General features: G+C 34.3%; 1 protein-coding gene and 1 long non-coding RNA gene across 2 annotated transcripts in view; both read right to left on the bottom strand.

Annotated features, from left to right (window-relative positions):
• The window catches only part of LOC128671140 (uncharacterized), a 143200-nt gene that overhangs the window by 57914 nt on the left and 58196 nt on the right, over positions 1-27090 (bottom strand).
• On the bottom strand, positions 1675-27076 carry LOC135309747 (uncharacterized). Its single transcript, XR_010369935.1, has 4 exons — positions 26939-27076; positions 26383-26419; positions 6344-6380; positions 1675-3068 (listed from the first exon to the last, which is right to left on the bottom strand). It is a non-coding gene; the product is annotated as an uncharacterized LOC135309747 (long non-coding RNA).

Here is a 27090-nt window from a genome sequence, read left to right as displayed (position 1 = left end):
TTAGACGTGAAAAAGTGCCTGTGATAGTTTAATTTCTGAATAAAAAATTGATTTGATGTGTATACATAATATTAGTACGGCTGAATCCCGAAGTGCGGTTAGACCTAGGTCTCAGTTGATTAAACCTAGATGTAGACTTGTGCTAGAACTTGGGCTAGAACCAGGATTAGCCGTTATAATTCATTAGACATGCTGTACCAACCCCACATAAGGGTAGGCATCTGCCTATTAATATATAATTATCATCCGATGATTTAATTTGTTACGTGAAATGAAATACACAAAGCCATTGCACAAGCAGATTTGATGTAGTCCCATTTTTTAAATTTGAAACTACCAATTTGTGATAAATCATTACAAAAATAATTCCCCCTATAGAAGCATACGCACACTGAACTTAAATGGTGAACCGTTAAATGAAGACGTTCGATAATTTAAAAGCCATATACCAGTTAAAATGTTAACAACATTTCTTAAACCTTAAAACATTAAAAAAGTGAAAGCGTAGAGCCTCGAATTGCCGCACTTTGCTTTCATAATTGGCGTGTTCACATTATTAGAGTTCGTATATTTGTCAACAATCAACGTAACTGTTTTGAGGGTGAGTTGCACCGTCAAATTTGACGTTGATTTTAACCGACGTGCCGCTGCCGTTTATATAAAGCGGCGTACTTTTTTCGTTTTTTTGTGCACGATTGAAATTAATATCAAAGTTGACGGTGCAACCTACTCTAAATATAGCGTTGTATTCGATATGTATTGCACTAGGAGACAGATTTCAGAGAGATTTTCTTTCAATATTATCTAATGATTTGAAGTACCTTTTAAACTAATTTTATATTTAAACCTGCATCTATAGACAAATCTTCTTTATACGCTAATTTGCAAGAATATACTAGAGATAGATGATATTATGAGAGATGGGAAACATGAACACAACTTGTTATACAAATATAAACATGTAACTAACAAACAACATGTTGAAAATAAAAGATATATTAAAAAAAAAATAGAACACGAGTGTATTCACATTGAACTTGAAACACATACAACTAGCACAAGTCATGCAATAAAGCAGTAGTTGCGCAACGGAACAGAGTAACGTATTTTGGCGCAAATACGAATAAAATCGGAATAAATGAATATTTTGTCCGCGCGCAGATAACTATCAAATTGCTAATGTTGCAGATGCCGCAAGGAATTAAAAAAAGTACAGAAGATTTTTTTTGATGGACTTGATGCCCACGATACAGGCCTAGCCTAGTGTGGGAACATCTAATATTCTATAATCTGCATGTGCTTTTCGATAAATAAATTATTCTTATTCTATTTACGGTTTGTTTATCATCGACCAATTATAAATATGTATATAAATATGAATAGACATGAATGAAATATGAATCACACAGATTGAGTTGGCCCGAAAGTAAGTTCGAGACTTGTGTTATGAGATACTAACTCAATGATACTATATTTTATAACATACATATAAACATCCAAGACCCACGTCAATCGGAAAAAGTTCATTTTCCATGTTGACCTGACCGGGTATCGAACCCAGGACCTCCAGTGTTGCAATCCGGCATGATGGCCCGGCCGTCATCATGCCGGACTGCAACACTGCCGATATTAGGCCACGGAGGTCGTCTATAAATATGGAGATATACGTAAATATGGAGGAAGTAGATATTTCTGTTCTATGGTAATTTTGTCCAATCCGACACTATCACATCGGCATGCATTCGTTAACATAATAATGAGGTATAAATAAATCATCCCGAACAATGCAACTGAAGCCTTATTAGAAATTGTGTTGCCGAACATATATTTATTATTTCTCACGCAAATATTCATGGTACATAGTAACAAAAAGTTAATTACACTAAAACTTTGGGAAAAATCACCTATTGTAACCTGTTCCGATTGTAATATTTTTGTTAAAATTTTGGCCGGTAGTAACGAACTTATTATGTCATCAATGGCATACCAAGTGTTATTTGATATGAAGGACGGTTCTCTAGGGTCTGTTGAACAACATTATCTCAATTCTTTCAGGCGTTGCAACATATCTAACGTTGAATGCCATCGGGTTGTACAATCTAAGATAGCTTTCTTCTTGTTTGTTGCCCTCGGGATTTGTCGAACCGAGGGAGTCCTTAAATTGCGCACAACTGACCTGGCCAATTCAATAGTGTTATTAGCCTCATCTTCACGCAATGCGTCGCCTACTGCTAGTTGCAATGTGTGAGCAGCACAACGAACAGATGTTACTGAATACGTCTTGTCACGAGCCTCATCTCCGCTGAGCATGTTAATCATATCATCTTCCAAAGTTACATCTTCGAAATCTTGTGGTACGATTTCCTCTTCTTCATTCTCACTACTGTCTTCTTCTTCGTCACGACATGCTTCTTCGATAGTTTCATTTATCAATTGCGAAACTTTTAAATAATTTGCTCCTTTATCAGTCGTAATTGTTATTATTTGATTTACTGATATATTATACTTCCTCAATACGTATAGTAACATTTTTTTCAAATTTTCAGAAGTACTTCGCACGTGGAGTTCTATGAGTCCTAAATGGTTAATATTGATTTTCCCATTTTCAATATATTGCACATTAACACCCATAAACAAACGATCTTGGCGTGAGCCACCACCATTCATTTTAATTGATATCAGTTTGTCCTGCAGTTTACAAGATATTCCTTGCCTTATTTCAATTGCTTTTTTTATCAGCAATTCTCGAATCGAACGACTATGTACCGATGCTAGTTTTATTAGATCAATCGAGATTAAACTAATAATATTTTTAAAAGCTTCATCGTCCATTAAAGAAAATGATTTTCCATGAATGGCACATTGTTCCTTTAAATATTCAATTTTTTTTTGTGTTTTTTGCTTTTTTTGTTTAGCTTATCGGGGGTACTGACAGGTGGTTTAGCAGTGGAACTTGAACTAGCATCTGATGACTGATCTTCTGCAATATAGTTTTGTTTCAATACGATCTGATATTCATTTGGATGTTTCGAAGAAAGGTTATACATCAAGTTCGTAGTATGCATACCCTGAAAAAATTGACGAATTAAAAATAAAATAAAATGTGTAATGTATTATTCTTTATTCATTAAACACATAGATAATATCGGTCTTATTCATAAAAGAGTTAAAGCATACTTTACTAAATAAGGAATGTTTTATACCTAAACCAAAAAAATAATAAGGGTGAAAATGTCTGTACCGATTTTTTTACGGTACTATACAGATATTTTATACCGGTATGCAGTCCCGGCTTTGGGGAAAAAATTCGGGTGTCATGTAGTAAATCACTTGAATTGTACGTATGTTGTTTAGTTTGTTGGGCAAACCCAAAAAGGCTTGATATGCGTGCCGATGGTCTGACAATTAAGGATGCCGAAGGCCGTGCGACGTGGAGGTGAAACCGTAGAAAAGTAAACCCTGGGCTCCGACGATCTATAGCAGCGGAAGTAGCCAGGAAAATGATCAGATGAAAGAGAATTGTTTAGTTTACGATATTAAGGGCCTTTTTCATCCCTTTCTTATAAAATATGATATCGTAATCTGACAGAAAATCTAATCTGCTAAGAGAAGTCTGCCTGATGTAACAGGCCAGTTGTCCGTACCAACACTCGTGAAACAGAATTTTAAACGCTATCTGTTAGATATGTTACATGTAGATTATCAGATACTATATCAGCAAACGGTGAAACAGGAAATAATCTGTTTGTTGTTATATTTTCGAGTTATTACAGTGATGCTCGGTAAGCCGGTCAAAATATTAAAAAATAAGAATAAAAAGATGAGAAAACTGAGTTTGATCCAGGCAAGAGTAAACTTTATGTTGCGGTAAAAATATTAGAGCGAAAATAAAAGTTTAAAAAGTAGAGGTACCTCAATGGCGGGTATAAAATGACAATATAAACTCAAGTTAAATATTCCGCTATGTGTTGTGGCGACAAAGTTTCCGTGTAAAAATGACGGACATTGTGAATTTATTGTTCGTAAATTGTTCGTGGTATAAACCAACTTTTCGCTGACTGTGTCCAAAAAAAATGCAAAATTTTAGCCGTGGATGTAACGCCACGATGCCGTCATGAAAACGGTTATTCCTAATCGTATGACGTGTAGTTTACTGTATACTGATATCAAAAAGAACGTTTCAACATATGATACATTTATTGACTTCATATAGGTACTCTTATTTTTAATTTTTGGAATAGTTATATACTTATTTACATGATAATATAAATAAAGGTCATTCATGTACGTCATTTGTTTAATCTTTGAATATATCTTTGAGAATATACATAATTTAATTCAATTCTAATCTGTTCTCAGTAAAAATCTATAAAACCTTTTACGTCACGGATGAAATATTGGTGAGCCTTCGTCGTGTTGTGATAAAAGTTAAAAGGTTCAGTCCCGGACATCCGAAGACTGTACTCAGCAGCCACACAAGATATTTTCCTCGCAGTAAAACCTCTCGCTAGCTTTTAATAAAACTCCGATTCACAATACTGTGCAGCGGGTATTTCTGCCACATTTCAGATAGTGTCCCGGCACAAATTCGTTGACAAAAGGAATCCCTGGAATTCGTTATAAGTTCAAAGAAACAAAAGAAACCGTTTGGTTCATTTGTTGTACTTGTATATTTATTAAATCGCGCCCCAAGGCTCCATTTCCTTCATTTCGGACTTGAGAAATAGTCATACCTTTACAAACTTGACAAAAATATTTGTATTTAAATATAAGTGCAATATATAATTTTTCTATTTCATGTATTAGAAGTGTAGATAGTTTAGTTCCACTCGCCGACGCACTCGCAAGTGTAGCGCTAGTGCTCGAGTGAGTTTTACAGATTACAAATTAGCCATATCCGCGCGGAATCCGACGTGAGTTTTTTGACGTTTCTTACAGAATTGAAACCAAGTGTGCCTCAACAACAACATAATGTCATCCTCTGACTTTCTCATCTGAGCGCGAGACGGCTTTTCTGATGCTTACCCTCTTTTTGAATGCTGTTGACGTCAATCAACCGTCAAGGCTGAACCGGGCTAATTCCGCTTTCTCCTTTTTTTTTCTAAATCATGCCATTATTGACAACACCAAAAATTTGGAACATGTCGTTGTCTTAATTGTTATATTACCACCCTTGCCAGAGTGTTCGCCCTTTTCCCTTCGTCCCCCTCCTAGCACACAACACTGAGACCGTGCTGGCCACAAACACACACGAATAAACAAGAAAAAGTTTCACAAAGCCATTCCCATATTCCAACATTAAAATGAACAGATTAGAAAATGTAAACGTGAATTTCCACGATGTTTATTACTTAGTAACAGGTACAAGCTCACAGTTCCGCATAAGCCAGCTAAAATACGCATATTTTTAGTTGGTACCAGCTGCCGTTTATCGCACACTGTTACCCGGTACATTTTATGCATTAAGTTTCCATATTCGTGTTGTGATATAGTTGACAATCGTGGTAGATAATTTTGAAAGCGAGATTTTAGTACTCGCTGGTTTGTTTATTTCATATTCTCATTTCAAAATATCGCTATGTACTTACAACTTCAGTTACGATTATCATGAGATTTATTGTCACGTCACTTTGTGCGCAAGAGTTGAGTTTGGACTTAAAGCCCCACCTACTTTAAATTAAATTAAATTTAAATATGATATATATTGAATTTAAATTAATTACGTTACTCCCTTAGACTACAAATTTTCCTTTTATTAATTTAAAATAGATTATGGGCTATTGTATTGCTGTCGTAGCTTCCCTTTAATTAAACTCTTATTGAAATGAAGAAGTCCCCATTAATGTAGCATATTAACAGTTTAATTAATTCCTTTTCTACCTCAAATAAAGCAGGCTCATCAGTAAAATTGATTACAGTAAGTATTTTAAATACGTTTTACACAAGAAATCTTGTGTAAAACGAATCAACCAATCAATGGGCCCGTACATTTCATTTTCCGTGTCGGCATCAGACGTCGATATCTCTAATCTATTTATGGAAATTTCATTCCAATTTGAATAACCATTGGCACGTCTGTGGTGAGGAACGGAGTTGTGGCAGTTGCAATTTCGAATATTATATATTCTCACTCATTACATCGCACTAAATTTTTATGTATATAGGTATTATACTAGCGTTTTCCCGCGACTTCGCCCGCTTCGGACGTTTAAATGGCTGTTGATAATGATGAGCTCTCTAGAACAAAGTGCAAGCACTGAAACCTATATCTTATCTTACAAATGAGTATTGCCCGGTCCGCGCCATGCATAATATATCTCCAATCGCGCTGAGAGTCACTTACAGCGCTTAATTTCCTTCGCTTGTAGTGGACGACATACCTGCAGATAAAAGAAAATTATGGTTATATAATTAGTTGAAAACATAAGGCTTAATAATAGGAACTCATTTAACAAATTGTAATAGATAAATTAGGTTTTTGTGAATTACGGATTAAATTACTTTTGGTCATATGAGAAATATCTCAGATGTAGATACAAACATATAAAAAAGTATATATCGAGTAAATAATAGATACCTATCTATAATCTGTCTAGGTGATGAGACATTTTATATTCAGAAATATACGAACACAAAACACGAACGCTGAAAACATGTCACTACTTTTTTTGTGTAGTCGTGCAAAAACAACGCGCACAAGATACGTACGATAAAAACGATAAATCAAAATCAAATAACATTTGTTCTACACGATGACACTTCATTACGTGACTGCACAAAGACAAACATAACAGATGTTGCCGATAAACCCAGCAATAATTTAACCAATCATAAACGTAAGTGGTTTACGTCTATCCAATGCGGCTTATTTGAAATGTTGCAAAATTTATGAACTGCTAAAGGATTTCGACAGAGAACGATGTGTCGCCAGACCGCTCTTTAAATTAGCAGTATTACCGGCCAATGAATAAGGAATGAGCTCATAACAGCGTCTAGGAAACACGCTTTGTAGGACCGTAAGCTGGGCTTATTTGAGCATAATGAAAATTAAAGAGATCTTAGGGCCACGCCCCATTACTTGGTCGCGCTCCGTGACGTTCGTCGACAGACAACGTAAAAACGCAGAAATTGTATGAAGTTTCAATGTACATTCAACAGCACATCAAGATACTCTGCAGGAACCTCTATGGCGTGGTAATAGCGGATTTGCAACGAATTTGGGTAGGTTGACGTGCTGTTGACTGTACGTTAATGTACAACAGTGACAAAACCTATGGAAAACAACGAAGCACGACTGAGCGAATGGGACATGGCTCATACTAGAACGGATAATTAAGATTCGCGTGCAATCTTACAGTAGTTTAAATATTTGACAAATAAATTATTAATTATTTCATTATTATCTTGATAAGAATAAGAAGAAATGTTTCTATATACAAAAACTCGATAGATCTACTACGACAGCGCTACGTGGGACGCTACGAACTGTGGTACGGGGCCTACGAGGCTACGAAGTTAGACTGAAACCACATTATGTTAGAGTACTACTAATATCGTGTTACTGTGCATGGGATCCGAAACGTAGTTTGATGTTTGTGGCCAAAATAAAAAGAAAAACAAGTAATCTATATTTGTTCTTCTACTAATCTACATCTATACTAAACTAATACTAAATTAACAAAAAGAGAAAAGTTTTGAATCTCATTGAACGTCTTCCCAGTTTCCTTAGCCGTTAAAAGTCAGTCATTGCATTTCGATTTTGTAAAAGAAAATATATTCTTGGATGTTTGTGACAAATAAACTCAAGAGTAAAATACCTAGACTTTACCACTGACGGGAATATTCGAGAACATTGCCATACATGATCTTATGAGTTACTAGCCCGTCCCGGCGTCGCTCGGGTAAAAACATAAGAAATTATACACCTAAACCTTCCTCCAGAGTACTTTGTTTTATAAGGATATTTCACACCTAACCACGATAAAACTAATGGAATTTGACTGATTTCTTTATTTACTTGAGTACAAAGGAAACTACAATTTTAGTAATAAAATAATAAATTCTTTCGGAGAAAACTTTGTAATAAATGTCAATCAAGCGTCCAATTTTATTATAAATAAATAAATCGCTAATCATTAACTTCTCAGAAGCTGTCTGGACGTATTTTAGTAAATACCATCTCTGCCCATAAAGGATGTCTGATAAATATTGACATCTTAGAGTTAATATCTAGTGTAGAGCGCGAGTATTTTTTTACTAGTTTATCTACAAAAAATAGCGTTATTTATCCTTTAGATATAAATATAAATTTTAAAGTAATTTTAAGTGTCTCTGGTTTCGTCTTTCTTTGGGAATAGATGTCACAAAAATGTTATTGTAATTTTGTTATCTTTAAATTGCCATTATCACAGTAATTATTCCACCGGTGTTTCTATTACTATAACGTCTTTCATAGTCACTGAAACTAAAATCACATACCCTATTCTTGTAAACTAGCATGAACAGTTACATAATAATATTTTATTCAACATTAAAGCGTGACTGGTTAAAAATCAGTTAAAGTTGGAAGTAATTGAGTGAATGAAAACGTGAGAATTATTGTTATTTAAATCACGTAAAATCTAGTGCATGGATATCGATACAATTCGTTTATATAAAATTTGCTATTTGGTTGAAAAAAGAACCTGGAGTAGAGATGCATTTTATGCAAGAAATGTAAACGAACCTTTTGGCCACTTAGGAAACCAAAGTTTGTAAGTGGTTTCGGTTGGGATATACTTCTTGTTTGGAAACAAGTTGCGACAGCGGCTGACAGTGCGCGCTCTACAGTAAAAGTTACTCTCACTCACATTGACATGAACAAGAAAGCACGATAAGCGGACTGGAAATAATCACGGTTTGTTTTCGAGCTCCACTGAGCTTTCTACGAAAATATCATTATTTTCTCTACCAAGAAAATGTTATCAAAAACTACACAGAATCGAAATTGTGGAATTGTATTCTTAAGTCAATGGGGCGGAATTATATAGAAGGAAGAAAGATCAATCAAAAAGTCTAAGCTCATGAAAAGAAAAATGTAAATAGAGGAAAAATATAGGCAGCAATAAAAATATACTAGGGGAAAACGTCTACAAACAGAATACGAAATATTTATTTAAAGCAACCGTAGTAACACCAAATTGGACATGACAGAATTTGTGTTTTGATTTTGAAATTAACTTCCGTCACGGGCACGTGTGACACAATACAAATTCAGTTAAATTTTATTTTTATGCCTGCCAAATGATTACGAGGAGGGCAGATAGAAAATCAAAGACGACATCGATTTAATTTTCATCTACGAGCTAGGGTAATTTGATACGCTCGTTCATACGCAATGAGGAATATTGCGAAAAAATCCAATAAAATCGAGGGGCGAGGAAATTGGAACGCTGACACGTAGCGATGAGATCTCGCGCCACCTGCGCGAATTACAATTAGGCTTAAAAATACAGAGGTGTTTATTATGTTATCGCAAAAACACTACATACCACTTGCGTCCGACAATAATTTAACGTTGCACAGTCTACTAAAAATATGTTTAAATTTGAAAAATTGTTAACAATTTTGGATGTGTACATACAGCCTAAGTCCGCATCCTCGTCAAATTTGAACTATTTTGAGAGTACATAATATCTTGCTAGTCAAGACTGTAGTTAAATTTTCCATCTTCTAATTAACAATGAACCGATAACATTTTAATTAATTTACCTGTGCAGCAACTGTTTGCAATTAATTTAACCGTTTTAAATTAATTGTCATTCTTCGGTCGTAATATATTTTGCCACGTGCCAAACTTTAACTTATTATATAACTCATACAAGTTAAAACATATCTCACTATGTAGGTGTATAGAGACTATGGAGTATCATCATCATTTACAGCCAACATGTACTTTTACCATATTTTGGTAACCTTTGATCGACAATGAAATGATTGATTGATCATCCCACTACTGGGCATAGTTCTCCATTTTCTCGCGCTATTTTCTACGTTTCTGTGCCAGTCTCATCTAACATTTTCCCGTTACCCATTTCTGACCACCGTGCTGTTGGCTGGTGGTCACAGTTTGGTCCAAGGACTGCTATCAAAAAGTTTTAAAATAATAATTCCCACTTCTCACAAATTCTAAACTATTATATAGTACATAATTCTCTTTCAGTCAAGTGTGTAGAAATGTTACTATTCAAAATATTTCTTTTCAATACGTTTACCCAAGAACAATCATACGTCAAAACAAAACACCTAAAACTGGTTTTCTATTTAGACACACATTAACCTACTGGCCATCATTTTCAACACGAATACGATTAAAAACGAAAACTAGGTCTGAATGCTTCAAAGCATTCAAATGTTTGGTCTAGTGCCCATTGGATCTTCATAATTCGACCCTACCGTGTAGTATCTATTCGACCTCCAAACAAAACCTATTTTCTTATCTTAGACCACTGACTACATTTTCAAGATTAGGTCCTAATGTATGTGACATTAGGACCTAATCTTAAAAATCTAGTGGGTACCGGATACATTTCAAAAAAGGGTGCATTAATATTTTTTTTTTAAACTAGAATAATCTTTGAAATTCAGGTCTAATGGGCATTTTTTGCTGTTGGGTCGAATCTCAAAAGTCCAGTGTGTACTAGTCCGACTGTTCTACTTAAACGCGAAATTAGTTATGTTTTTAATTTACATAATTACCCGCCACTTTCTATAACCTTGACTACTTTGTAATGTTGGTAATACGCCAAGGCATGGAGAGCTGTCCTTGGCTTAGCCTTGGCACAGGATGCTGGACTGAGGCCAACAACATGACTTTGACCTGCAATGTAGGATCACACCCAGGAGACACGGCCCGCCGAGTTTGAGAACTTAGCTCGTTATCAAAGTTCTTTTAATTAATGACAACATAGGACTTAAATAGGTTCAACATTGTAGCCTTAGAGAAAAGAATCTATATCGCTTTCAGAGTCCGTCAACGCTTTTGTCATTGCATTCCATGCACATAGATGCTTATCAGGTTGCTAGGGCATGGAATGTAGCTCGTTTCCATATTGTGGAAATAAAAAACCTTGTTTCTCTTTCCTTATCGACTACAGGATAGCTTTTATTATAATTAACTGAGAAAGGGGAAAACTGCCATAAATATCACACCCAAAATACATATAACGGAATCCCGCAATAAATTGGGGAAGATTCCTGCAATATTTATAGCTATCCGCAAACATGCAGATAAATCTATGTGTTTGGTTTGCATACATGTGTGGCGGTTCGCGCGTTCTCTACAATATCCCATTGAGTTATGCTCGTGCGTTTGTATGGCTCACCGAATCTGTAAACTTTAAACTGGGCATTTGTTACAGCTTTCAGGTTCTAGTGCAATTTCGAAACTGTTATCGTGAAACATTGCAGTGGCTTTGCTGTTTTGAAAATAAATATTCCTGCTGTGCAAATTTTTCGGCAGTAGATAGGCTAGCGCACAATAAACAGAATAATTTTATTACTTGTACACATGTAGACGTAGCTATATTATTTCTTCCCATGAAAACTATCTATATGCAAGAAATATTCTACACAGTAAACCGCCGATGCCATGCCAATCCCCATTATCTTTGGAAATAGTCACCGAAAGACATTCAAACCGCTAATGAAATTTAAACGTTGTATTGGACAATTCATCCCGTACTTAAAAATGCTTCTTTTCAATTACGTGTATCTAAAAATACACATTTGTATTTATAATTGCTAAAACTAGTTGCTTATAAATTGTACTTTAATTAAAAATTAAAAATCTTTACTAAAACGTTTCTTTTCGTTAACCGTAAATAACATTATTTGATTGCCTGTCACAAACATTTTGAAGTTAATTTACTTCTCAATTCAAGGTATAATTGAAGTCAATTTTCGTCGTGCCTTGTATCGCGTGCCCCTGAAGATGTACTAAAATACACTCGCAAACGAGGGATGGAGAAGCGCCCGGGGTAATCTGGACTTTTTGCGCCTAGTTTCAGCCCTTTTTTTCTGTATGAACATGATAAACTAAAAAAGCTAACTACCGGTCGGATTTTTGTACGGTTTTGATCAGTAGATAGTGTGATTCCTTAGGAAGGTTTAGACGTATGGTTTTACACGCTAGTCTTACTATAGAGGAAAGACAGGACTACTTTTAGCAGTTATATACTCTTACTTAAAGAATCGTTAGCCCACAAGCAGTAATTGTTTTTGATCGATCATCAATTAGAGAGTACCTCATGATTTTTTCTCTATCGCATGAATGTTGTTTACTATCTCACGATACAAAACTACTGACCGTCATTTTAAGTGATGTTCAAGCATTTGTCGACCTCGGTGGCGCAGTGGTAAAGTGCTTGCCTCTGAATCAAGAGGTCCCGGGTTCGATCCCCGGTCGGGTCATGATGGAAAATGATTTTTTTTTTATTGGCCCGGGTCTTGAATGTTTATTTATATATGTATATGTTATAGAATATAGTATCGTTGAATTAGTATCCCATAACACAAGTCTCGAACTTACTTTTGGGCTAGCTCAATCTGTGTGATTTGTCCTAATATATTTATTTTATTTATTTCAGACCTACAAGCAAACCATTAACTTTTATGTAACGATAAAATGCGGCACAGTTCTGTTGGGGAACCGCCTTAGTATTAAAAAGTTTGGGACCTACCTGGATCTCATTATAAGATTTTTAGAAGCCTACAATCGATGGGCGCGAGTCCGTCGATCTATATTTGAATACGGCTCACATTCATGTCCAAATAAAGATGATATTTTTGAAAATGTCCAGTTTTAGCCCATGTCTGCTTGTAAGTATTCGTTCGCAACTTGCCGCTTACGGATTAATTAGGCGTCGAGTGCACTTGTTGGCTTGCGAGCATCTCGAGATGTGCTCACGGACTCGGGTGGAAGGGGTAGGGGTAAAGGAGATAAACTTTATTTATACAAACATTTTTTTTTACCGACGAATGTAAAAATCTACATGTAAGCTTTTAATAAATAAGCTTCTATATGTTAAAAACAATTATTTGTAAGTAACTTAGAAATTACGTTTGATAAATTAATAACAGACTTAATAAACTGACACTAGAATAAGATATAAAAAAAAATAGATGAAGTAAATTTTTACAAACTTCATATCCTTAAATAAAACTCCGACTCATTTACAAAATGTTTACACATTTTGTAAATAAGTCGTCAATCCAACATTAATTAGCAGGGTCGACATTTGCACCGACACAATCTGAATTACCATAGCATTCCCTTTATTTACTCGTCTGGTTTGAAGCCGTTTACGGAGACAGTTGGGGACGTCATAAAGCCAGCGTTTACGGTACCGCAGTAAACGCACGCAGTCCTAGCGGACCTCGTAAACGACACGCCCATACAAAGCAGTTTCCTTTTCCAGGACCAGTAATCACTTCTTGGACACAGAATGTGGCTATAATTTTCGCGTTAGTTGTTTTTGTAAATAATAACTGCGTTAAATAAATCTATTTAGTTATAGCGGACCTTACATTTTATTGGCTTATACGCATTCGGATGTATAAAACATTTTTGGAAAATACAATTACACTTGTTTTGACAATTGACTACTTTCCAACTATTTAGTCAAATCAGATTTTAAAAATGCATTTGCTAATATATTTTAATGAGAGTAAAAAAATAGTAAATTACGTCATTAATGTATTTATTTCTTTAACCAGTCAAATAGGAATTATCCAGGGCGCGAGGACAACTGTAATGATCACAGATATCCCCTTGTAATTATACCGAGTCCAGGTAACGCGAACCTTGAAATAAATCCGGCCGGTAGATGACGGGACATGGGACACGGGACGCGGGACGCGGGACGCGGGACAAAAGCAAATCTAGGTTAACACGAGTTGCCACTCGGAAGCGATGCCGATCATCCGATCCACACGTTAAAACGGGAACTAAAAGATGTCGCTTTGTTGTTGTTTTTATAATATTTTATATGCGAATAATTTATAATCTGTCACTGTCAATAATTAAACTAGGTAACAGTTAATATATAAGTCTGTGACTACTGTGTATGAGGTATATATTAGGTACTTGTAAGATAAAAATTGCCTGATTGACACAAGAAAATGTCAGAAAATTTTCGACATACATAAATATAAATTCGTCTAAAAGTCAGCCTCGCTTCGGCCCTAAAAGTTCCGGAGTCCTTGAATCCCATACAAAGTTTCACGACTCCGAATGGGAAGAGTTTGGGAGAAAAAATAAAACAAACGATTCAGTGCCTGCTTACCGTAGGCGAAACCTGCTGTATGGAAAATTCGGTATCATCTTATTGTCTGCTTAAGCACAAAACATCGAGATTATAGACGTCAAGGTTATTTTTCGCCGTATTTATCTCTCTTTCTCTGGGCCAGAAAATGTAGCTCAAGTATACTTACTCATTTATTATACCCTGAAAAGATAAGAGTTTAATAGATAAGGATTTTATTAAGCAAGCTTACAGAAAAACGTTGTCCTTCTCTCAATTTTGAACCATTTACAGTTACATTAAAATACTGTTTCACTAATACATCCATGGACTTTCTTGTAATTAGAAAGTAAAGTAAATACCAGAAACAAATGTGGTGTTACTGAAATTCTTCTTATTAAGCTTTATCTATATATTTTCACTAGTTTGTGACAGTACCTCCCCGATTTTATTTATTTGTGGATAGGAATAAACGAAAAATTTTACGAAATTGTTTTATTTTTCTCTCAACGGTGTTAAAGCGGAACCTTTTTTTGGGACATTAGTTAATAATTCATTGATACACGAAAATCTTTTAGCACTGTCTTTTCCTTTCTCCAATTTAAGCAGTAATTCTCTGTAACATATAAATCTTCCATTTCAATACATATAAAGGTGCCTTAACTTATTTTGGAAGTCACTAAGAAAATAGACTATTCTCAGAATGGACCCATGGTATTTTCTTACTATCACGCAACCCGCATGTATGTTTTTCTATTATGATATAAAAAAAAACAGGATGAGAACAGCTAACATCATACATAAAACATGCACCACGACATTGCGTCCACATGTTCTCTTATTTGTTTACACGTTAATGGAAAAAGAGACAGAATGTGGATATTAGTAACGTGCTATGTGTTTGTATGTTTCGTGATAGACCTTCAGTTGGATCAAAGTCGATAAGTTGAAAAGTGTAAAGACTTCGTATTCGATCATCATAATTACGAGTACTGCCAACTTTACAGCACAATACTCGTAAAGTTAGGCATATATTGTCGTATGATGGTGTCAGAAGTTAAAATAATAACTTAAAATTCAACCCTACTTTGGAATCATCAAAACCCTTTGTGAATTTACAAGTAAAACGAGATATAAGTACATAAGAACTTTTATGATATGTATTTAGGTTAAATGTATTGTATGGAATCATCAAAGAAACTAAGCTGAAGTATTTCTTTGTTTGATCTTTACATTGCTTGATAAAAGTATACTTATTTTATGAAATGCTGGTATTAAAATAAAGAGTTGTTGGCTAAATCTCAAATAATCGTAAATTATGAATTTGACATCCTGAAAATTAATAATATTAAACAAAAAACAAACCCTTTAAAAATAACAAATACACCATTTTAATTACAATATGGACTTTTTGCTCTGGGTTTTTGCCTTTTTCGTGATCATTTTCCATTCGAAAAAGATTTCTTTACTTCTACTACTACAGTTTTAAAATACCATATTTTATTACAGAAAATAAACTTCACGAAACGTTTCCAGTTATTTTAAATAACTAAACGAAAACATTATGTCCAAATTGCTCAACCATAGACTAACTCAATTGTTTTGTTTTATTGTACAGAACTGTAAAGTTTTTACCCCCGAAATTAATTTCCCTTTGTATACCGCGGGTAGTTCGCGAAACTATTGCAAAACATGGAAGTTTGCGGCTTATTTTACCTTCACTCTTCACAACGGCAATGATGTTTCCCCGGTTTTGTCCTAGTTTCGAATTTTTTTTTTAAATAAGGAAATGTTAGTAGTCTGTTCTGTAGCATTGAGAATACTTTATAATTTCTTTATAATTTTAAATATGACGCGAATAAATTAATCTGAACGTCAAATGTCTGAATAAATGTTTTACTTTGGTTATTCCAATGTATTAATCGTTGATAAATTTTAACTGTCCGGGAAAAAATCAAAATCAGGCGTCGGAAATTTTAGTAATGGCAGCCCTAGATGAGACATATTGTAATAGTAGAATAGTTACAAGCTATTTTCACTGTCTTATTAATAGATAATACTAAGCTCTCTTGTCATGTAGTTTGTGACACATTATAAACACGTATCGTTTATTTCTAGTAATCATACAATACATACATATTTTTAAAAAAGTAATGTAAAAGTTTTGGAGCGTATACCATCAATTTAAATATAGTAGTTACCTAATTAAAGTGAGTGGAAAAGACACATCGGATGAACTGAAATGAATAACCGTTCAAACCTTATGATAGCTAATTCAATTTTATGGTGACTAATTTATTTCAGGCAACAAGGACAAAATAATATTTGTTTTTATCAATTAATAAATATGAATATGAAAGCATGAGTGCGTTTGACCTCAGAATATCCTTGGGAAGCAAAGATGTGACACGCAAGCTCAAAAAAGTGCATAATGTTTAAATCGTTTACTTTTTTGTAACTAGTATTAGTTGTCTTAAAATCTGCTACAAAAACTACAGCTGGGGGTGATTGCTACCATTAATTTACGATGCAGGTGTCACTCCAAGGCGACGTCCTGATTTAGTATTCCGTTTGGCTCCCGTGCTAGACCAAGTTTGCTACAATTTCAGGAAGAAGCAATTACGACTACAAAACAATGTTGCCTGTCTCTTGGGTCACGTCGGTATCATTTCGTATTGAGTGAATCATTTAAAAGCTGATATGAAGGCTCAGTATGTAGATGGTATGTTTTCCAAAATTCCAAAGTTTAGCCGTTATTAAATCATTTTTCATCTTTCGATCTTTTTGAGTGTGTTAATTGCTAACAATGGTGTCTGATTTTATTAAGTCGCCTAAAGGTATGGACAAGGACGCATATGCGATAGTGGACACAAGCATATGGTCAACTTGCAACTATCAATCAGTGTGCAGATTATATATGTATAAGTTAATTATTATAGTGAAAGTATGAATCAAAGGCAATTGCCGAAAGAATTTCAATTATGTTAAAAATCTCACATTACATAAATATATGCAGATATATATATATATATGTATTTCCTTTTACTTTTTTCAATATTTGTTGAAAGATTGCCTTTAAAGGGTTCCCTTTTGGAACTTTTCGCGTATCAATCTTTTTCAGCGAACATTTTATTTTTATTTATATAGGGACAATCACACAGATTGAGTTTAGATACGAAATACCACTGGACTTTGACACAATATTTGGATGGGTCCGCGAATTTCATACAACTCAAATAAAATATCACATCTTTAGCTCGTATATTTGCCTTATTCTTAAAGATTTATGTACACAATAAATACAACCCACTTGTGTGCCCAATCACGCTCCCAATACTTCGGGAGGTTACGTTCAATCCTAAATAAACTAAGGATGGGACGCTAAAATGTTCTCACTACTATTCAAAACGAAATACTTATATAATAGAAGATATTTACGCGTTTAAACCTGTCTAATATCAAAATAATGATTGATATTTGAAGATAAACGGCGTGATGCACTACTTATATACATAATATCTTTTATCTTCTGTGTTTCATAAAAAGAAACCCGATTTTATCAAAGTACAAGAATGTAATGCCGGTTCCACACTATCGTCGAACTCGGATATATGCCGACGCGAATGCATGAACATTGCATAGTATATATAAGTGCATTTATTTACCGCAATGAAGGAACAGTAACGTATGGCAAATTTGCCAAAGTTTGGCGAACTATTCGTGGATAGTATAAAGCCGTTTTATGGAAAATATTGTAGCCAAACAAAAGCATTCTACAAGTTTTTCATCTGTGCATTTGCATTATGCATCGTTAGACATAGAGCGTCGAGTCCAGTTTTCCTTTCCTTACCACGGTCTTCAGCATTCTCAGTTGTCTGTGTATTCTATCGACCTTGACATCAAAGCAATACGTAAATATATACTTTCAAATACCTATCTATTTGAAATCTACAAAGTAAACGATACAAAGCCACAAAGCCTTGTATCCACGTTGGAATCCCCAAAATTCACAAAAAAAAACGTGAAATATATAACCATGATTGAATTAACCCTTCGAAGGAGGCGATTGGCGCAATCTTAGTGGCCCGAGATTCCATTATCCCGGGAGGCCCGCAGCTCCTGAGGGATGTCAAAGAAATACAAGAAGAGGGACGCGTACTTTTGGACCCGTACTCGATAACATAAGGGACACTACATTTAAATTATTTTTCTTATCCTAAAATCCCACTGGGATTACCATTTAACCTATGTATAACTACCGCTAAAAATGCTACTCTAATATACAAACTTTTAGTATATACCTAGTAGAAAAAATATTTTCGTTTCTACTTTTATTATCTTCTGTGGGAGTCATATGAGGACTATTGGCTTGTTTGGATTGGAACTTTGATCTAAAGATCGGCGATCAGATAAAAGGTAGAAGCGCGTTACATAGGTACCTATATTTTTAATTTACCAAGCTAAAAATTACCATCATGCTAGTGCGATGAAAATCTTTTTTCAAGTTGCAGGCATCTCTAATCAAGTTTTTTGAAACACGTTCACAATTATGAATACTCTTGCTTGCTAATTTATGAAATAATTCTTCTCTGCGAATGAGTCTTGGATGAAATTTGACCTCGTGTAGAAATGAAACATACAAGGTTTGCCGCACTGCGTCGTCTTTGTAACAACCTAACGTTATGTAAAACATTTCTGAATTTCGCTGTGTACATACAAGAGTGAAAAATTGCATAAAATATAGCCTTTCTAAAAGTTTGAAAGCAAACTCAAAACTTTAAGTAGGTTATTACGACTTATATTTTATGTATAACGTTTACTCGAAATTATTACAAAGATTTTTCCAAACAGATTTCCTGACATTTGAAAATTTGATGAAATAAATTTTTGCTTTCGCATTTTAAAACAATCGATAACTGCAACAAACAAATAGAAAAATACAGTGTGGTAATCGTTATTAACACCGCTTATTTAATAAAAGCGAAGCTGGTACTATGTAATGAAATAATTTAAAAACAACTGGCTAAGTTAGTATTAACTGTGCCTCGTCAGATAATAATAAAATTGACAAGATACAGGAAGCCGGAGCTCCCGAAACTCCAGGCTTTCGAGGGATTACCGAACATTTATTTCAGTTTCTGTTTTCCACTACGCCTGTACGATTTGACGGAGATCACATGTACACTCGACTGTACATCAAACAATTTATCGGTGATTTACTGTTATCGATTGCCGCAGAAATAGCAAATATAGGCAAATATTATTTTCTGAATAGAGGTTCATAGTCCATAGAGAAGCAGGTTACCTCTTTTCTTAGTCCGTAATTATTTTTTTATGCCGTGTAGTAATTAGAAATTTAGCAAGTTCTTTGACTAATCATCGAACTGCATATACATATTTCTTTCTTTTGTTTTATTGAACTTATTTTGGGTTTTACCATTATGTTTTATAAAGATTCAGACTTATTATAAATATATTAAATATATTTATTCCGAGATGTAACGTTTTATAACAGTGGAATCGCTTGTAGGTACATAACTAAAATCAATGCCTGAGATTGAACTAAAAAAATATTCTATTCTCTGACACAGGGATCTAACATGTTTCAGGCTTACCGGCTAAAACTCACGTAACAGGGAATGGAAGTTTTCCCGCCAAATAAACCCCGGAACGAATAGTCCGGGGCGCGGTATTTTATTGGGGCGAATAGTTCGCGCGATTGCGAACCAATTGCACTAAGAAAACGTAGACACAGGCACACTTAAATTACTTTCGTGTACGCAGTAAAGGTGGTAAAATCTGTAATTGAAAATTGTACTCGATATTTTAAAATGTTGTTTTAAGTTTTAAGTATACTTTTTACTTCAATAAGTCTTCAAACTCACTAAGTTGAAATAAACATTTTTGGTTTTGACTACTAAACAGTAATTTCAGATTACTTCATTCTACTTCTTTACACTCTTAATGAAGTCAAGTTTAATGTAAGTACAGATTGAGCAAGTGCCTTTTACCATTAGTGTATGTAATAAATTGTAAAATCAGTTGTAAGTAATGTTAAAAATAAATTCAAATTACAAACTATTACAATAAGCCGTCCTCCTCAAACATTTTTTTTTATTTATTTGGACCTCAAAATATTAAATCCGCGCAACCCAATTTCGTACATCAAATGCCAAATTCGTCAGTTGGGTAAAATCCGTCATCTTTATTCAAACCAGAGTTCCCCACGGGTACAGAACCCAGGAAGGGTGGAGGGGGTATAATATAATTAACGGGGAAAATGAGTTATATTGACTTTTATTCTATCTTCATTAGCAATTTTAGCAAAAGGTGCCGGCAATTAAAATATTACCTTGAAAATTGTGCTAACTCAATTTTATTATAACAGTTTCTCTTCCCTTTGGCTCGACTCATTGTGTTCGTGGTCTCATATGCATTTTATTATTTCATTTTAATTAACTTGTGCAGACACTAAGACATGATGGAGAATGTTTTATTTATTTTTTACTAGCGGTCCGATCTATTGGTGAAAACCGTATAAAAATCCGTTCGGTAGTTTTTGAGTTTATTGCGTACAGATAGACAGACGCTACTGGAGGACTTCTTTTACGGATTTTTTTTACTTAGTCACCCAAAATATTCATAAAAAGCGACAAAAATCGGGCACGCCGTGTTCCAAAATTGAATGAACGAATTTGTTCAGGTAAACACGTTACGTTTTTCCGTTCGGCGCGACACACGAAAGTAAATAAAATCAAATGCCGCGTCTCGGAATACGGGCTAATGCGAAAGCATTTTCTTTGCTGAATCATGCAAATTCAATTTACTTGCAGATTTGCATACGCGGCCGTACGATGCGACGACCTCAACACAAATTCCTTCTGAGTTATCTAATGACACGCAACTGTATTATGTCATGAAATATATGTACGAGGATGTAATATATTTTTAAATATATTACATCCTCGTACGTTTCCAAATATATTTTTAATTAAATAAAATAAACGACGACCTATGTGGCGCAGTGGTAAAGTGCTTGCCTCTCAACCGGGTTCGATCAACGATCGGGTCATGATGGAAAATGATATTTTTCTGATTGGCTCGGGTCTTGGATGTTTATCTATATATGTATATGTTATAAAATATAGTATCGTTGAGTTAGTATCCCCATAACACAAGTCTAGAACTTACTTTGGGGCTAGCTCAATCTGTGTAATTTGTCCTAATATATTTATTTATTTTTAACTAAAAATGTCGAATATATCAATAACTCCTGCTTTAAACCAGAAATATTTGTGAAAAATAATTTGAATCGGAAACATTGGAAAATGCAGACAAACTTCAATTACTGCCTGCAAATATAGCGAGGTTTTTGGAATAAAATTTTGACATTTCATAAAATATACTTTTAGTTGATCTATATGTTTTTACTAGATACAGAATAAATATCAACTTGATTATTATATCTTGGCTTTGTTACATTACAATACATACTTAATTTGAGTGGCGTACGTCGTGTACTTTGATGTGATTATGCGACATCGATCGGGCTGAAATCTAATCAAGCAACAACAAGACCTTATTAGCAGACACAATTAGGCTGCCTTGCTGGCACAATTAGGCTGACATTTTCTTAGAGGACATTTTATAAAGTAAATAAATTTATAACATCGTCTGATGTGTTGCTACTATTTACTTATATCGTCATTGTTGTATTCCAGTCTAACTAAGCTTGTTATTTATAAATTATATAAAGCAAACTTTAAACTAAAGTATGTTTTGGCACTATCGCTTACTACATTACATAATACTTTAACGCTTAATACTCTACAATATTTTTCATTGAGGCAACGAAATAAAACATTCTTTAGCTTAAAATGTGTTTTATTTACAATATTTGTATTTTTGTACCTATTTTTGTTTGCATCGAACCAGTAGCCTCAAAATCTAGTGGGTTTGTTTTATAACTAAACTTTCAAGACCAAGTGACGATGTTGAAACGAAGACAAAGTCGTATCTTGTAAACAATATAGAAGATAATAAGGGGATAAAGTGTTTTTCATTCATTCAATTACTTTTTGGACCAAATTCTGTACATTAGGCTCATCTCGATGTCCTAACGTCATAAATTTTGAATATCTTTCTACTCTAAACATAAGTAGCTTGAAACGCAGGAGAGTTGTGAACGACTATGTTTGAAATTAATTTCTAATATTCCGTCGTGAATACTCTATATATGTACATATACAATACAGCTACATCTGCATAATAGAACATAACTTGATAAGTTATTTAGCAAGTTATCAAGTGTTTGACATGTTTGAGCAAAGTTTTGACTGCTAGAGAATATGTGATCGGTGTACGCCGCGGTAGATAGGGATCTTTAAGGAAGTTTGAAAGGAATCCGCGAGTCAGAGGGGGTATAAATAACCTTATTGAACCTTTTAAGTACTGATACACATGACTAAGCTGAGGACAACGTATAAAACGCTTTTTATACAAAGTTGTGATGTGTATAAGAAGTGTGGTTTATAACGTTCCTATAAATAGAAACTGTTTTGGTATAAATATAAAATAGACAGTATCATCTTGGTTCTACATATAATAATTCCTGCTTTCCTGTAATTTCGCATTAACTTATTTACTGACACATACCTCGTTATATAAATACACAAATTATGAACATGCAAATATTTGCAAAACATTAAAATACCCATATAAGAAACAAACAAAACTCGTGATTCGAGTGATTGTGTCGACCGACACCGACACTAAATTTGCATGTTGTTTAGGTAATTAGACCTAAACACTAACAGGTGAATTACTGGAATTATTCAAATTAGGTACATACATTATTCATATCACCCAATTCGCGGAAGCCAGTAATTGGATAGGCCACAGATCACTCCATTTATTGAAAGGTATCAATTCAATCACTGGTATGTTGATGAGATGCCATAAGGCGACTTGAGATAAAACTGACACCACTTTTGTACACTACAGCTAGCACATATGATTACTGTAAGGTTGATGATCTTAGTCAACTAATTAGTCAATAAAAGCGTAGTTTATCTATACATAAATATGCCTATAAATCTATCTATTTCACCTCATTATATATATATATATATATATATATATATATATATTGAGTGCATTTGACCTGAATCTAGCCTGATGGGAAGCAAAGTTGATGTCTAGAGTGTTATACGCAAACTCAAAAAATGCCTCTTAAGAGTTAATAGCCATGCCTTGAAGAGTGCAAAATCGTAAGACACTTTTTATAATTGATCATTTTCCACTAAAATAACAATCTCAATTAATTAGAAAACTCCGTTACAACGTAAAGCAATTTATCCATTAATTCCTAATAGTTACTTTACCGACATTTTAATGATAATCCTTTTATAACAACTGTTTGTCAGAAATTCGGTTAGGCGGCCATTGAATAAATATTGTTTCGGATTCTGTTTATTTATTTCATTAATTAAAACCCTATTTGTTGAAGGTGAAATTTACTTCAGCGTTATGCTAAATTGCCTCATTATGGACTTCTCTTTTACAATAAACAATCGACCTATTAATTGTCAAATTTTGTAGTTAACTTAGTTAATTTCCTATAGAATGGCGTGATTTAAATTAATAGATTAAACGAGTAGAAAGGAAAATCGTATGATATAAAACGTGGTATAAATTCAGACTTAAACAATGAATTAACTAGATAGAAATATGTCATGCCATTGCCACGTAGCGTGGCAAACATATCTAGGCTCAAACATACATTGTTAGGGACATACAGAGGTTGTTGAACTAAACTGCAGTGTTGCCGGATCAGAACTTTACTGCTGACTTAAGACCACGTCACTGGATTTTAGACAAGAGATTTCCCATTTGAACCTGATGACTAGAATTCCCCTCCCAGTTGGGACAAAATTGATTTTATAACACTTTTTTACTAATAATAAATTTCAAAATTGATTTAACAAAATCCACATTGTCGTTTGCCTGCTATACCATAAGATAAAACCTATATCAGACTATGCCTGTGGCGTTGAAATGTTTCAGAAACGATTTGTCTCTTTCTAAAGCACACATTCTCTTGATTTGTATTTTAATTAAACCAAAAATGGGGCCATTTATGATTATTAAAACGTTAATTTACAGATAACTTTACTAAACTCCGCTGTTCGTTAATTACCTGCCCTCTCTGGAACAGAGGTCATCCTAAACAAATAACTAGCAATAAGGTCACATATTATCTACAGACATAATGGCTTCATTTTTGTAAAAGGAAAATATGTTTTGTTGTATATGATATTCGTACGGATATATATTTTTACGAATAGAAAAATCTCGTATCTCGATGAACCGATAGGAAATAATAAATATAACAAACAAATATCAATATAAATTGATTTTTGTAATTGAGACGATAAGGTTGCTTATTCTAGAATTTAGAATTATATACTTAGGAGCTTTTCCTGCCGAAAATTCTGACATTTTAAAAACCACGAAAAATACAAAAATATTTTGGATATTTTCTCAATTTCTTTTTTATTTTTTTATCAATTCATTATTTATCATCAATTATTTGGTCTAACCAAGACTATTTTAATGAAGAAATATTGAATAACGTGTTTATACTTCCGACCCGGAGCGTTGACGAGCGGAGTCGCTAGCATGAGCTAGTATCCTCGGACAGTGGCGACGGGTGATTAAACGGCAACAATATAAATGATGGAGGCCCGCAATTAAGGCGGAGGCTCCCACATCAATCACCCGAGATACCAGATCTGATTTTGTTAGCTCATTTTTCCTAACACGCTTGGACATTTTCAGGATCAGACTATGTGACGAGCCGAAACATAATTTTGTTGTATTCCTCATGGCTGACGGCCGTGGCCATTTTGTGGAATGTAACGCACACGACGACTCCTTCTTTCTCCGACACGACTTGTTTCTTCGGCAATATTAAAAAAGTGGTTTTGAAAAACAAAATTTATTCTCCTTTATGATCTAACCGCAACCGAATTATGTTACAAGGTCAAGTTAAAACCTTCTAATATCATCCATCACATCTGTATCCCTGAGATTTCATTTACCGGCCCATTACTCCCCAATACATGAGTTTAGAATGTTCACCGAAAATTGGAAGAGATTCTATTCAAACGTAAATCGAGTGAAAAATTTTCTAGCCAGTTCTTTGACTAGCAGCCAAACCGAATTTTGTAAATTTCGATATATTGTCGAGGGTCAGCAATATTTTGAATAACTGAATAAGGCCTGAAATTACTTGGTGCCAATTCAACCTTTCAATTATTTATGAATGGTGGTTGCACGAGTCAACTTTAACATTAAAATTGACATGTGTGCCGCCGCCGTCTTTTAGATAAAATGGCGTACTTTTGTGTATTTCTTCGCAGAAAACTAAGGTTAATCGACAAACAGTTTTAACATACATTTCCTTATTTATAGAATACGATTACTTAATAAGTAAAATATCACTCATAATTATATAAAATTGAGATAAATTATTTTACTACTTAATAATTTAAGTACATAGGCAGAAAATATATATTATCTATCGAATTTACGCGTGGGATGTGATTAGTTTTGGCCACTTTCGGGTCTAATATATCCAATTAGTGCGATTAAATCCATGTTGCTGGCATGTTTGCCCTAAAATACCTTAGAAACAATCTTTCACTTTCAAAGTACTTAATCCACCTAAATCAAAATTTATTTTCACTGAGTACTTCAACCTTAACACAAAAACTTATAAATTACTTCTATCAAATAAGCTTCTAATGCTGGCTCCACACTGTTGCCTAAGACTTCGTCGAACTTTGGCGGATTCGGTATACATTGCTGATCTTTCATTGCATCATTGAAAAAGCAATCATATGAGTGCTTTTGTTTACCGCCGTTGTATTGATTAGTATATATATATACTAAGCAATGTTCGCGCATTCGCGTCGGCATCTGCGACAGTGTGGAACTGGCATAAAGCCTGCCTTTTTCTGTGGCAAATTGTAATTCGTATCTTTCTTGCTACTTAGCTACTAATGAATTACCAGCAAAATAAAACATAATTACTTACTCCAAGGACGGTGCGATTAGCATAATAATGAAATTACCTGAAACAAATACAAAATATTAAATACGGAGGAAAAATAGGAGAACGCGGACGCGCACGATATAATCGCGGGTTAAGGCACAGGCAAAAGCTAGTAATGAATAAATGTGAACAAGATGGCATTAAACAAATCTAAAATGAGCCGAAACCTTCGTCAGTTACTTTGTAGTTCACTTCAGTTCTTTTACTGGAACAGGATCGATGCGCAAAATAACGAGAGGATCGAAGCGTAGTTATTTTATTGAATACGACAATGTGGCGGCGTATAATATCATAAATATGTCGGTTCACGCGCGAAGAAAAAAAAAAGTTTAAAATAACTTCAACAATTTTTCACAGATATAGAGAAAGTGACAACGTGTTTTTACAGGGTATAATGCCATAGAAAAATTAATTATGAAAAGCATCATAATACATGCTGCTCTTAGTTACTATTAAACAACAAAATTTCATAAAATATAGTTCAAAGTTTTTTCAAACATTTGGTGTCAGATTTTTTTTTAATAGCTCTCTCACTCACACATTCCACGCCAGTCTTCTACTAGTGGTCATGCAGTGAACAGTTATTGCTGCGTCTGGTTTGGTACACTTCTGCATCCACTGTACTCCGAGCACGAAGCAATAAAATGCAGCTCGCGACGCAATCCACCTTTGTGACTTTGCAGAAAACCT

The sequence above is a fragment of the Plodia interpunctella genome, chromosome 7 (assembly GCF_027563975.2).
Source record: "Plodia interpunctella isolate USDA-ARS_2022_Savannah chromosome 7, ilPloInte3.2, whole genome shotgun sequence".
In the NCBI taxonomy this organism is placed as follows: domain Eukaryota; kingdom Metazoa; phylum Arthropoda; class Insecta; order Lepidoptera; family Pyralidae; genus Plodia; species Plodia interpunctella.
This window is presented reverse-complemented; position numbering and strand designations above follow the sequence as displayed.